At 35.0% G+C, this 12,913-nt stretch overlaps 1 pseudogene; it reads left to right on the top strand.

Moving 5' to 3' along the window:
* LOC120195594 overlaps positions 1-11,288 on the top strand; it is a 29,501-nt pseudogene extending 18,213 nt beyond the window's left edge.
* The last annotated feature ends 1,625 nt before the right edge of the window (positions 11,289-12,913 follow it).

Below are 12,913 nucleotides of genomic sequence, written 5' to 3'. Positions count from 1 at the left end.
AGCAACTTAAGCCGTGATGTCCCATTGCCGTCGTCATCAGACATCCGTACCTACAGTGACCGAAAGCCCATCAAACAGTGAAAAAATAGAGAAAATCAGAAAAATAAATCCCAAATCTTATCCTAAGTCTAGGATATTATTACCCTATCAGAGCACTCATATCCATCAACAACAAACTATCATAGAATGGGGAAGATAAAAGAAGAGAAGACAGGAAAAGAGAAACAATTTGGGATTGAGGGGAGAGAAAGAACCGATGAGGCAATTGGTGAGAGAGAAACCTAGAGAAAAAATCGAAACGGAAAAAAAGAAAAACAAGGGGAACCATTCGGTGAGGGATGAAAAAATAGAGATGATTTTCAGAAGGCATTCGAACAAAAACCGAAAACAATTAATAAAAGAGATAGACTAAGAACCCTTACCCCAATCGTCCATCGTAGTTTTCATCGGACCGAGGAACCTATCTCTGAAGGTAAAAGTCCCTTCTTTTTTTAGATATGGTTTTAGGGTTCAAGTTTTAGGTTTTTTAAGGAGATAGTGAGGTGAAAGAGAGGAGAAGAGTGAAAGGGGGTTCTCGACGAGTTGTGCTCCCCATGGCCACCGAGATGTTGTGGCCGGAGTCACGGTTTGACTTTCATCGGTGGTGGCAAGAATGTTTTCTTTTTCTCTTGAGAGAAAGAAGGAATAGAGAAGGGAAAAAAATAGGGAACGACTGAAAGGGGGAGGAAAAGAAATGAGATAGGTTTTTAAAAAATAACCCTAAAAAGAGGTTATATCCTAGATGTCGAATGACACCGGGGTTTAGCGTGTTTTGGGTTAAGGTCTAATAGCAACATTAGTCCTTGTTATTTTGTAACATCACATGCGTGTTTTTAAAGTTTGGGGGTAAATTACAGTTTCAATCCTTTCTCATTTGTAATAATGAATTTCTGTGTTATTTCATTTTAAGCTTCTATTTTGCATCGTTTACATTTAAGTCACTAGTATATTTGTTATGCAATATTTGTTAATATTCGAATTTGTTCTTATGTTTTCTGATTCTTTTGTTTTAGTCACTATTTAATAAATATATTTAGGGTTAATTATTATTTGCACCTTTGTGTTTCTATTTTATTTTATTTTAATCCTTAATATTATTTATGATTATTTTAGTTACCAGTACCTGTATGTTTTAATTTATGTGATATTGGCTCTGGTTTATTGGTATTTACTATTTAGTCTTTCAAGTTGTGGTTAGTGCTAAATTGGTCCTTGATTTATTTGCATATTTTGTATTATTACTTTAACCTTGTTTCTTTAATCATCATTGTTTTAATATTAGAAAAATAAAAAGAAATTTTAATATGAGGGAAATTTACGAGCTCATCTCTCAACTATAAGGGAAGGTGTCTTTACGAGGATTTTTCTCATAAATGTTGTTTTATATTCGATAATTTTATGTGTTCCATGTTTATTTATTTCAAGTATTTTTCATCGTTTTTTCATTTTATTTTGTGTTTTTCATTGTACTTTATTTTATCTTGGCGAAATTTTCGAAATAACATTTTAGTAAGGGGAATCTATGGGAAAATCTCCTACTACAAAGGAAGTGCGGTCCTGAAGATTGTTCACACTTTTTAAATAAATTCGAATGAATAAAAGGATCGTAATTTAAATATATTTTCGATTTTTTAATTCCCAATATCTGCATAATCGTTTAGGTACAAAAATTTGTGTGTTGTGGGGGTGCTCACCCTTCCCCACACGTAATCGACTCTCGGACTCTTAAAAATGAATATTTTGTAAAACGCAGACTATTTTTTATCGTTTAAGTTTTCCAACCTACCTTACTTAAAGGTTGGTGGCGACTCCAAATCAAATCGTTTTCCAAATCATATTTCATCGCTTTCCCCAAAAACAAAATTTTTAAGTCTAACGGATTTCGGGGAGACGTTATGACAGGCAGTTTTATAACCATACTATGGTACAGTGGAAAACTCCAGGACCTCTTTTCTCTTTCTGTTTTATGGAACGTGGATTATTAATTGGTTCTTTTGGTTTCTCTGGTTTAATATCTCGAACTGCATCAAAAATAATTCTTTTGATAGAAAATCCAAGCTACTGTATCACTATGTAAATACTGAAGGCGTCATTTGAACTAAAGCCACCAACTTTTCTTACTAACAAAATCTTAATTGATAACTGAGGGTTCTGCATTCTCTTGAAGAACTTCATTTGTGGTTTTCCAGTCATAATTCTTTCTTTTTTTGTTATCTATGTATTTAATTTGTTTATCCTAAATTTTTTTGAAATTGTTTTAAAAAAGTTACATATTTTTTCTTTTCCTTTTCTGAAATAAATCTTATTTGTCATTAATACAGGAAAGGTTTTCACATCATTCACATATGTACTGAAATGGAACAATTGGTCTCAGTGGGGCCTTTGGCACCATACATAAGTACATAACTGGCTTATCCCGGGGGCTGCAAAGAAAGGGCCATTTGGTGGAAGTTATTTTGCCAACGTAATAAGTGGAACTCATCTCTTTTATTCACTAAAGTTGCTTTGTAATTTATGTAGCTGTCTAGACCTCATTTTGTCATCTTAATTTAGGAATTTTTTTAGTGCCAATTGTTTGGGTTACTTTCCAGGGAAAGTGAAAGAAAGGTATCGATGGTAATAATTCAGAAGACATGCTTCCAATTTTGAAGAACTTTTCTTCATTTCTTTGGAATATTGATCTTCATGTTTAATTTTATGAACTTTGATGTATGCTCATCTTAGACTATTTATAGGTTAATAAACCTTATGATCCATGTGTGGTTTAACTCATAAATAAGATAGGGCACCTCCTATTCCTCCCCTTAGCTATGCCTGCATGCATGCACACACACACTAATTTATCTGTTAATATATAAGTAGAGCATACATGTGTCTGATGTATTCCTTCCCCCTATAGTTTGAATGTGAATATATATGTCGGACTGTTTTTCTGCTAACAACTTTCCAACTATTAATTTGGTTATGAAGCTATTTTCAAATATATTGACACAAAGGCTATTGCTGTTTGGTTAGGTATGCCAGTCTTGACCTAGATGAGGTTCAGGGGTTGCGAGAAGTTGAGGCACAGTCTTACTCTTACTTTAATGGACAATTGCATGGAAACAAAATCTGGACTGGGTAAGTCTTGTTATATTCTTTATGCTAAAAGCAGGATCCAGTGCAAAGTGGGAAAAAAGTGTTGATTTCTGGTTGCTTTTCCTTTCAGCTAGTTTCAACTGCAAAGGAGTTAGAAGTTTCTTTCAGTCTAATTTATTAATAAATTTGAATTGATCTCACCTTTTCTGCCTATTATCCAGGGTTGTCTATGGCATTGGAGTCACTTTTCCTCAACCTTTGTATTTCTCATCTTTTTTCAACCGAGACAGGATATATGACTATCCAGACGACTTTGAACGGTGTGTCTACCTGTCTTACAACATCTCTTTTTTCCTCTCATCCAATTTGTTTAACACTTTGCTTTCTTTTCTGTACGTGAGACCAAGTGAAACTGTTATTGTGTCTTTCAAGTTCTGATAGATAATAACGAATACAAGAAGTTTTCTGGCAGTCATAGTTACATTAATGACAACATTGAAAAAAAATTAAGTCTATGGATAGTAATGGAGTGATGATGATATTGATCGGAGAAATGATGCTGCATCTTCTTGCAATTTAGGTGCAATGCTTATTGAATCTTTTAAAGGATACATGGTGAGAACAGCCTGGTTATAGGTCTGGTATCTTTTGCACTTGCTCTAAGAGGTAGTATGAGTTGGTGAAATCGGACTTTTACTAGAAAGTATTCAGATCACCCTTGTCCATCTCTCACAAAAGTGAACAATATTACTCCATCTAATAGTTGAGTTGTTTCTTACAGACGAATGAAGAATGGCAAGTCTAGTCGGTATCATATGGTGAATTAGATAGTAATTTACTGTTCCTTTTTGTTGGCGTGGCAGAAAATAAGGTGTTGGAACTTCCAATCTAAAAAAGGACTACGTATTTTGAATAAATTGTTCAAATGGAAGATGGTAGATCAATAGAATATCATGATTCCCCCATTTTTTTTATAGACTTTATCACTTCCATTGCCTAGTAAAAAAGTCAGTATTGCCCAGTTTGAGTAGCTGAGTTTCTGTATAATTTAATCAACATTCTAAATGGTATTCTGAGGATTACTCTTTTTCACTTCTAGTATGGTTTTTGTTTCTGAGTAATTTCATCAAAATTTCCCTACTTACTGTATCATACATTCATATCAATTTATCGGGTTGTTTCATGATGACACTAATTCATTTTTGCATTCAGATTTACCTATTTCTCTCGTGCCTCATTGGATTATATAGCTAAATCCGGAAAGCAACCTGATATGTTACACTTGCATAACTGGGAGACTGCTATCGTTGGACCTATTTTCTGGGATATTTTTGCTAAACAGGTGCATCTTCTCACTGTTTCTTTTAGTCATATTGATGTATAGCTTGCTGGAAAACATATGGAAGTGAAAAGTACACAAAAGAAAGCAGTATAGGAGTTTTAATGAGGAAGTGGGAGTGATGATTTGGTTCAATGGTTTCTGCTAATTGCAGACTTTTCCTTTTCCTTTTAAGTATTTTCAACCTGACGTGCAACATAAGTGACTTATAGATAAATCAAAAGGGCTGGTGAGCAAGGAAAGCGGGAATTGTCCATGTGTTAAAAAAGAAAAACAAATTCATACAGATATGTTTTTTAATTTTTACCGAACTTAATAACCTGAATTCCTTCCTGTAAGATAACATTTGCTGGAACCCATGATTGTGAGAGGCATGGTGAAGCAACACTCAAGGTATAACATTTGCTGAAACTGATTGAAACTTTTGGAACACGCCATAACCGTGTTCATTTCTTTTCGTGAAACTTCTAGTTGCCGAAACCTATGTCCCTTCGTTATTTCCTTTAGGTTTGGGAGAAAACAATCTAAAAATTGATTTTTGCTTGAATCCAATATTGCTTTTGCATGATGTGAGAGTTTACTTGTTGCTGTCTTTATTGCATACTTCTCTTGATAGTTTCTAACTTGCAGCAAAGAAGTTCTAAATTGTTGGAAGCAGGAATCTTTCCTCACCTCTTCTTTTTCTTGATATTATACGACAGGGTCTAGGAAATACAAGAATATTATTGACTTGTCAAGGCTTTGACTCACAGGCAATTTACGATATCTGTCTCTCTGGTTTTACAGTTTCTCTTCGGTCATGTTAACCTTGCAAAATTTATTTCTGAAATTTCGAATTTATTTTACCTACTTTAAAAGTTGAAAAATTTCAGTGTCTGGATGAACCTGATAAGCTGGTACTATGTGGACTTGATCCCGGCAGACTTAATCGTCCTGACCGCTTACAAGATACGACTAAGACACATCTTGTGAACATTTTGAAGGTAAATAGTTATACTTGTGTTTTTAGTTTTTGGCAATTAAGGGTTGTACCTGGTAAATATTCTCTTATGTTGCCCCTTGTCTTAGTTTTCAAGAAACAGTTGAGGGTGTCTTTTGGTTCCTCTTTCCAAAATTCAAATCTTATAAAGCATAGATTTAGGTTTTGCTTGGTATGAATCTTGTGTTGATAATAAAAGTCAACAATAGGAGGCACCGCATAGCCTAATAATTTTTCAACAAAGGGAGGTTGAAAATAAGAAAAGGGGAGCACCGAAATGCATGAATTCGGTGGAACCAATTTTTTATTTTTTATGGAAATGGGTTAATTATATTTTAGCCACTGTACACTTTAGGGTATTTACAAGATTAGTCCCTAAGCTTCAACTATAAATACCCTAGCCCATTTAGCTTCAAAATCATCTCAAAATCACAAATCATTTCTTTCTCTCAATACTAGAGAGCTATCTTGTGAGTAGTGAGTGTTTTGTAAACACCTGTAAATTTTCTCTCTTAGTAAAAGATCTGCAGTAGTTCGGAGACGTAAGTAAAATTGGCTGAACTCTGTTATCAATTTCGGGTATTATTTTTCCGCTTTTATTTCGCATTCTCACTAATCTGGTTATAGGGAAATTACTCGTTCTCGTTTATTTCTCAACAACTGGTATCAAAGCTTTTGGTTGTGAATTTTGTCAATTTTTTGCGATGTTACTATTCATTAATATTCATTACTATTCATGTGAATAGTGAAATTTTGTCGGCGATACGAATTTGTTGATGGGGGTGTTCTAATACATGATGGTTCGCAAGAATTGTCAGAAACGATCCAAACGAAGCTAGATTCGAGTGGGAGCGATGGCTACAGACGAAGGGAATGTGAAAATTGAGAAGTTCGATGGTGCAGACTTTGGCTTATCAACCCCTCTCAGGAAAGCAACCAGAGGGCATGAAGAATGAAGACTGGGCTCTTCTCGACAGACAAGCCCTCGGAGTTATCCGACTGACGTTATCCCGCAATGTTGCTTTCAACATAGCAAAGGAAAAGACCACAGCGAGTCTTATGGCGGCTCTCTCTAGTATGTATGAGAAGCCATCGGCCTCAAACAAAGTTCATTTGATGAGGCGATTATTCAATTTGCGGATGGCGGAAGGGGCATCAATGGCTAAACACCTAAATGAACTCAACACAATCACAACCCAGTTGAGTTCTGTGGAAATTGAATTCGATGATGAAGTTCGAGCTTTAATTCTCTTATCATCTCTACCAGACAGTTGGCAGCTCATCGGGAAATAGTAAATTGAAATTCGACGATGTTCGAGATCTGGTACTGAGCGAAGAAATTCGACGGAGAGAATCGGGTGAAGCATCAACCTCCTCAGCCTTGCACACGGAGTCCAGAGGGAAAAATTTAGAAAGAAATATAAATCGTGGCAGATCCAAATCTAAAACAGGAAAATCAATAACGAGAAAGAAATATTTTACCTGTTATAACTGTGGTAAGAAGGGTCACTTTAAAAGAGATTACCGAGCACCGAAGAAAAATACCAGCGCACAAGAATCTGCCAACGTGATAGAGGAGACATGTGATGCCAAGATTCTAAGCGTTAAAATTCCGATTGAATCATGGATCTTGGATTCAGGGGCATCTTTTCACTCCACCCCATGCCGAGAAATCATGGAGAACTATGTCAGTGGTGATTTTGGGAAGGTTCATCTAGCTGATGATGAAACCTTGAAGATCGTTAGAAAAGGAGACATCCGACTAAAGCTGCCATACCAGACCACCTGGAAGCTGACAGGAGTGAGACATATTCCTGGCCTCAAAAGAAATCTGATTTCTGTAGGACAACTTGATGGAGAAGGTTATAGTATAACCTTTTCAGGCTGTGAATGGAAGATTACCAAAGGAGCACTCGTCATTGCTCATGGTAAGAAGACGGATACTCTCTATGTAACCTCAAATTTAGAGAATATCATTGCAACAATAGATGCTGATGGAAAATCAAACATATGGCACCAAAGGCTTGGCCATATGAGCGAGAAAGGGATGAAGACACTTTTGTCAAAAGGGAAGCTGTCGGATCTAAAGAGTGTAGATGTCGGACTATGCGAGGATTACATCTTTGGCAAACAAAAGAAAGTCAACTTTGCAAAGATTGGTAAGACACCCAAGGCTGAAAAGTTAGAGTTGGTTCATACTGATGTATGGGGATCATCTCCAGTTCCATCTCTTGCAGGCTCATTATATTATGTCACCTTCATCGATGATTCTACAAGGAAGGTGTGGGTTTATTTTCTGAAGAAGAAATCAGAAGTCTTTTATACCTTCAGAAAATGGAAAGCCATGGTGGAAAATGAGACTGATTTGAAAGTCAAGCGGCCGAGGTCTGATAATGGAGGAGAGTATAAAAATAGAAGATTCAGAGATTTCTGCGCAAACAATGGGATAAAGATGAAGACAACAGTTCCCATGACACCACAGCAAAATGGCGTAGCAGAGCGCATGAACAGAAATCTGAATGAACGTGCCAGAAGCATGAGGATACATGCCGGACTGCCCAAATTTCTATGGGCTGAAGCTATCAACACTGCAACTTACCTGATCAACCATGGACCCTCAGTTCCTTTAGATAGCGGAATACCACAGGAAGTTTGAAGCAAGAAAGAAATAAACCTTTCACACTTAAGAGTGTTTGGTTGTATTTCTTATGTACACATAGACTCTGCTGAAAGAAGTAAACTTGATGCTAAGTCCAAAAAATGTGCCTTTGTTGGTTATGGCGGTGATGAGTTCGGTTACCGATTTTGGGACTATGAAAATCGGAAGATCATCAGAAGCAGAGATATTATTTTCAATGAGAATGTGATGTACAAAGACAGGGCAACCATAGAATCAAGTAGCTCCAATACCGAAGCTGAAACAAAGGAATTTGCTAAGTTCGAGGAGATTTCTAGAAATGATGTTCAGATCAATCCTGAAGCAGTTCAAGAAGAACCAGGCACACCAGAACTGAGACACTCCTCCAGAATTCCTAAACCAACCCAACGGTATTCTCTTTCTTTGCACTACTTGTTGCTGACTGACAATGGTGAACCAGAGTGCTATGATGAAGCAATGCAAGTGGAGGATTCAGTCAAGTGGGAGTTTTCCATGAAAGATGAGATGGACTCGCTTATGTCAAATCTGACGTGGGAATTAGCTGAATTACCACCAAGCAAGAAAGCACTCCACAACAAGTGGATTTACAGGATCAAAGAAGAGCACGATGGGAGCAAACGCTAAAAAGCAAGATTGGTTGTCAAAGGTTTTCAGCAAAAGGAAGGTATTGACTACAATGAAATTTTCTCTCCAGTTGTAAAACTGTCTACAATCAGACTGGTGTTGAAAATTGTAGCTGCAGAAAATTTACATCTTGAGCAGTTAGATGTAAAGACAACTTTCCTTCCTGGTGATTTGGAGGAAGAAATCTATATAAGGCAGCCAGAAGGCTTCATAGAGGCAGGCAAAAAAAAACCTGGTATGCAGGTTGAAGAAGAGCTTGTATGGTTTAAAACAAGCTCCTAGACATTGGTACAAAAAGTTCGATAGTTTCATGACTAGCAGTGGTTTTACCAGATGTCAAGCAGATCATTGTTGTTACATCAAGAGGTTCGATAATAGCTTTATTATTTTATTGTTGTATGTTGATGACATGCTCATTGCAGGCTCAGACATGCAATAGATTATAAACTTGAAGCAAAAATTGTCGAAGTAGTTTGCTATGAAAGATCTGGCGCTACAAAGCAGATTCTTGGGATGAGGATCAAGAGAGACACAAAGTCGGGGACTTTGATGTTATCACAGGCTGAGTACATCAACAAAGTACTCTGTAGGTTCAACATGCAAGATGCTAAACCAATAAGTACACCTTTAGGTGTTCATTTTAGACTCTCCAAAGAACAATCACCAAAGACGGAGGAAGAACGTGCACACATGGTGAAGGTGTCGTATGCCTCAGCAATTGGAAGTCTGATGTATGCCATGGTTTGTACCAGACCATATATTGCTCATGCAGTGAGAGCTGTTAGAAGGTACATGAATAATTTGGGCAAGGTACACTGGGAAGCAGTCATATGGATCCTCAGGTATCTGCGAGGTACTACAAACAAAGAACTTTGTTTCAAAGGCGGAGATACGATACTGACAGGCTATGTAGATGCTGACTTAGCCGGAAATGTTGACATCAGAAGAATCACTACAGGGTATGTCTATACTCTAGGAGGAACTGCAGTGGGTTGGGTTTCTCAACTACAGAAGATAGTTGCTCTCTCCACAACTGAAGCAGAATATGTCACTGTTACGGAAGCCATCAAGGAGATGGTTTGGCTCCAAAGTTTCTTGGAAGAGTTAGGCAAGAAACAAGAAAACAATGTCTTGTATTGCAACAGTCAAAGTGCTATCCATCTAGCAAAGAATCCGTCTTTTCATTCCAAGATGAATCACATACAATTACGGTATCATTTTATCCGATCTTTTCTGGAAGATGGGATTTTGAAACTTGAAAAGATTAGTGGAGCTCAAAATCCGGCAGACATGTTGACAAAAACAGTGACCACGAACAAACTAAAGTTGTGTTCAACTTCAATTGGCATGCTAGAATAACAAGACTAGAAATGCTGTTGCATTGATCGAGTTGTGAAGATAGATTAAAATCAGTCTTCAAGTGGGAGATTGTTGATAATAAAAGTCAACAATAGGGGGCACCGCATAGCCTAATAATTTTTCAACAAAGGGAGGTTGAAAATAAGAAAAGCGGAGCACCGAAATGCATGAATTCGGTGGAACCAATTTTTTATTTTTTTGGAAATGGGTTAATTATATTTTAGCCACTGCATACTTTAGGGTATTTATAAGATTAGTCCCTAAGCTTCAACTATAAATACCCTAGCCCATTTCGCTTCAAAATCATCCCAAAATCACAAATCATTTTTTTCTCTCAATACTAGAGAGCTATCTTGTGAGTAGTGAGTGTTTTGTAAACACCTGTAAATTTTCTCTCTTAGTAAAAGATCTGCAGCAGTCCGGAGATGTAAGCAAAATTGGTTGAACTCCGTTATCAATTTCGGGTATTATTTTTTCGCTTTTATTTTGTATTCTCACTAATATGGTTATAGGGAAATTAATCGTTCTCGTTTATTTCTCAATATCTTGACCATTTGATTAACACATTTTCCATCATTCCTCATTCCCATCCTTCATAACAAGCAAAGCCTAAGTTCTTTACCAACGAGTCTCATATTATAAATTCAAATCTTATAAAATTTTTTATGACTAATATGCTCCGTTTATTATGTTTCCATTTTGTCTTTCTAAAGACTCGTTTTAGAGTCCATGTGCTTATTTAATATTGCGCCACATTATGAAACCCATAATGGGCTTTAACACTTTGACAACTTTTTTATTTTTATTTTTTGTTTATCTCTTTCCACCATTGAATACACCTTCTAAAACATTTGCAGGGTGGGATAGTGTATTCTAACAAAGTTATAGTTATGTCATCCATGCACTCTAAAGGAAGGATCATTCACAGTATGATCCATTGATTGGAACCTACCTTAGCCTTGCACAAGTAAGAGAAACTCATTCCATTCCTGTATGGAATGAGGTAGAAATTTCTCTCTTTCATCTTGAGAAGTGTTTAAATATCAAAACATTTATTTTTGTTTCTCTGTTTGTGTTTTACCAAAGGGAAAAATTGCTTGTTTCTCCTTGTGGCTTCGATAACTCTAACTGGGATCCATCCACAGAAAAATTTCTTCCAGTAAATTTTAATGCAGAGAACATGGGGGGAAAAGATGCATGCATAATTGCATTACAACAACAAGCACGCATATCGAAATATGCTTCTTTTGTTCTGGTATATTTTTATAATTTTGTTGTCTCTAAACCCACTTCTTTTTCATGCTTTCACATGTCTCATTTCTATAACTTTTAACTAGACTTGGAATAGTTCTAAGGTTCTAACATTTTATCTTTTTTTAGGTTGGATGCATCATCTCATAAGTATTAGATTTTGATTTAGAGAAACTACGTTCAGCTGTACAGAATGCTACTTGAGGGGGTGCACAGGTGTAGATTTCTCTCTGAAATTGAGTTCATTAAAAAGAAACAAAAGAAATGCATGGTTTTAGTGTTAAAAAGTTTGATTAGCTGATTTTTTTTGCAGGTAAGTGTCGTAACCGTCTTTCGGTTGGGCCCCGGGATTGGGCTTCGACTTGAAAAATGTGGATTGAGAGTCGCCACCGATCATTTATTTAAAACAAATGGGTTGATCGGATACCCTATTTCTTACCTGATCTGCGTCTTTCCAAAGATGTGTCGGGTTCGAGAGTCGGTTACGGTCAAGGAAGGATTAACACCCTTGAACCGCCCTTTCGATACTACGTAATTTCCAGTTGTCTTTGATTAAGAAAATTGCAAGTTAAATTAAAAGGTAAAATTTGATTCGAATTACTTACCCTTAATGAGTTTACGAAAATACTCTTAAAAAATTAAAATAAGATGTTAATAATAATAATAATAATAATAATAATAAAAGAAAGTAACAAAACTAAAGAGTAAACCAAGGAAATAAATGAAACCAATAATAATAAACATAAAATAATTGGATGAAACAAATACAAAAAAAAAATGAAATTGAATAAAATAAAATAAATGAAGAAAAAAATATATATACAAAAAAGAATAAAAAGGTAAAGTGTTTTTTAAAAATAATAATAATAATAAGAGCAAAGAAACTAAAAACATAATGAAAATAAATAAATAGTATAAATAAAATAAAAAAATAAAAAATATATATATAAAAATATAAAAATGTATGTTTAATATAATAAAATACTAAATAGTAACAATAATAATAAATAAATGAAAAATAAATATACATATAATATTAACTAAAAAATAGTAATTATAGAAATATAAAATAAAATGAAGTAAGAATATATATATAACGTTAGGAAAATATAGTAAAAAAACATAGTAAATAAGTAAACATAGATAAAAAAAAATATATATATATATATATATATATATAATAGGAAAATAATATAATATAACACAAAGAAAAATAAAAAAAAAATTATAAAAAAAAATAAATAAAATATAATAATATATATATATATATATATATATATATATATATACATATAAATAATAAGAGTTAAATTAAAATAAAAAATGAATTAGGGGTCAAAATTAAAAGCCAGTCGAAGAAAAAAAAATAACAAAACACGCGGATCCACACGACCAGTTTATAAAAATCCGAATAGTTTTTCAAAAACACAAGCCTCGAGGACTAGATCTAAAAAAATAGATCTCGAAAACGCCCTCGTTCATCGGCCAAAAACACTTCTCTCATTTTTCTTTCGAATCAAAACACAGCAAGGGTAATTTAAAAATAACATGCGAATGTATGAACTTTACCTTTCAAAATATAAAT

Source organism: Hibiscus syriacus, unplaced genomic scaffold (genome assembly GCF_006381635.1).
Source record: "Hibiscus syriacus cultivar Baekdansim isolate YM2019G1 unplaced genomic scaffold, ASM638163v2 tig00117016_pilon, whole genome shotgun sequence".
Classification (NCBI taxonomy): Eukaryota; Viridiplantae; Streptophyta; class Magnoliopsida; order Malvales; family Malvaceae; genus Hibiscus; species Hibiscus syriacus.
The sequence above is the reverse complement of the archived record's forward strand: the minus strand, read 5'-3'. Positions and strand labels throughout refer to the sequence as shown.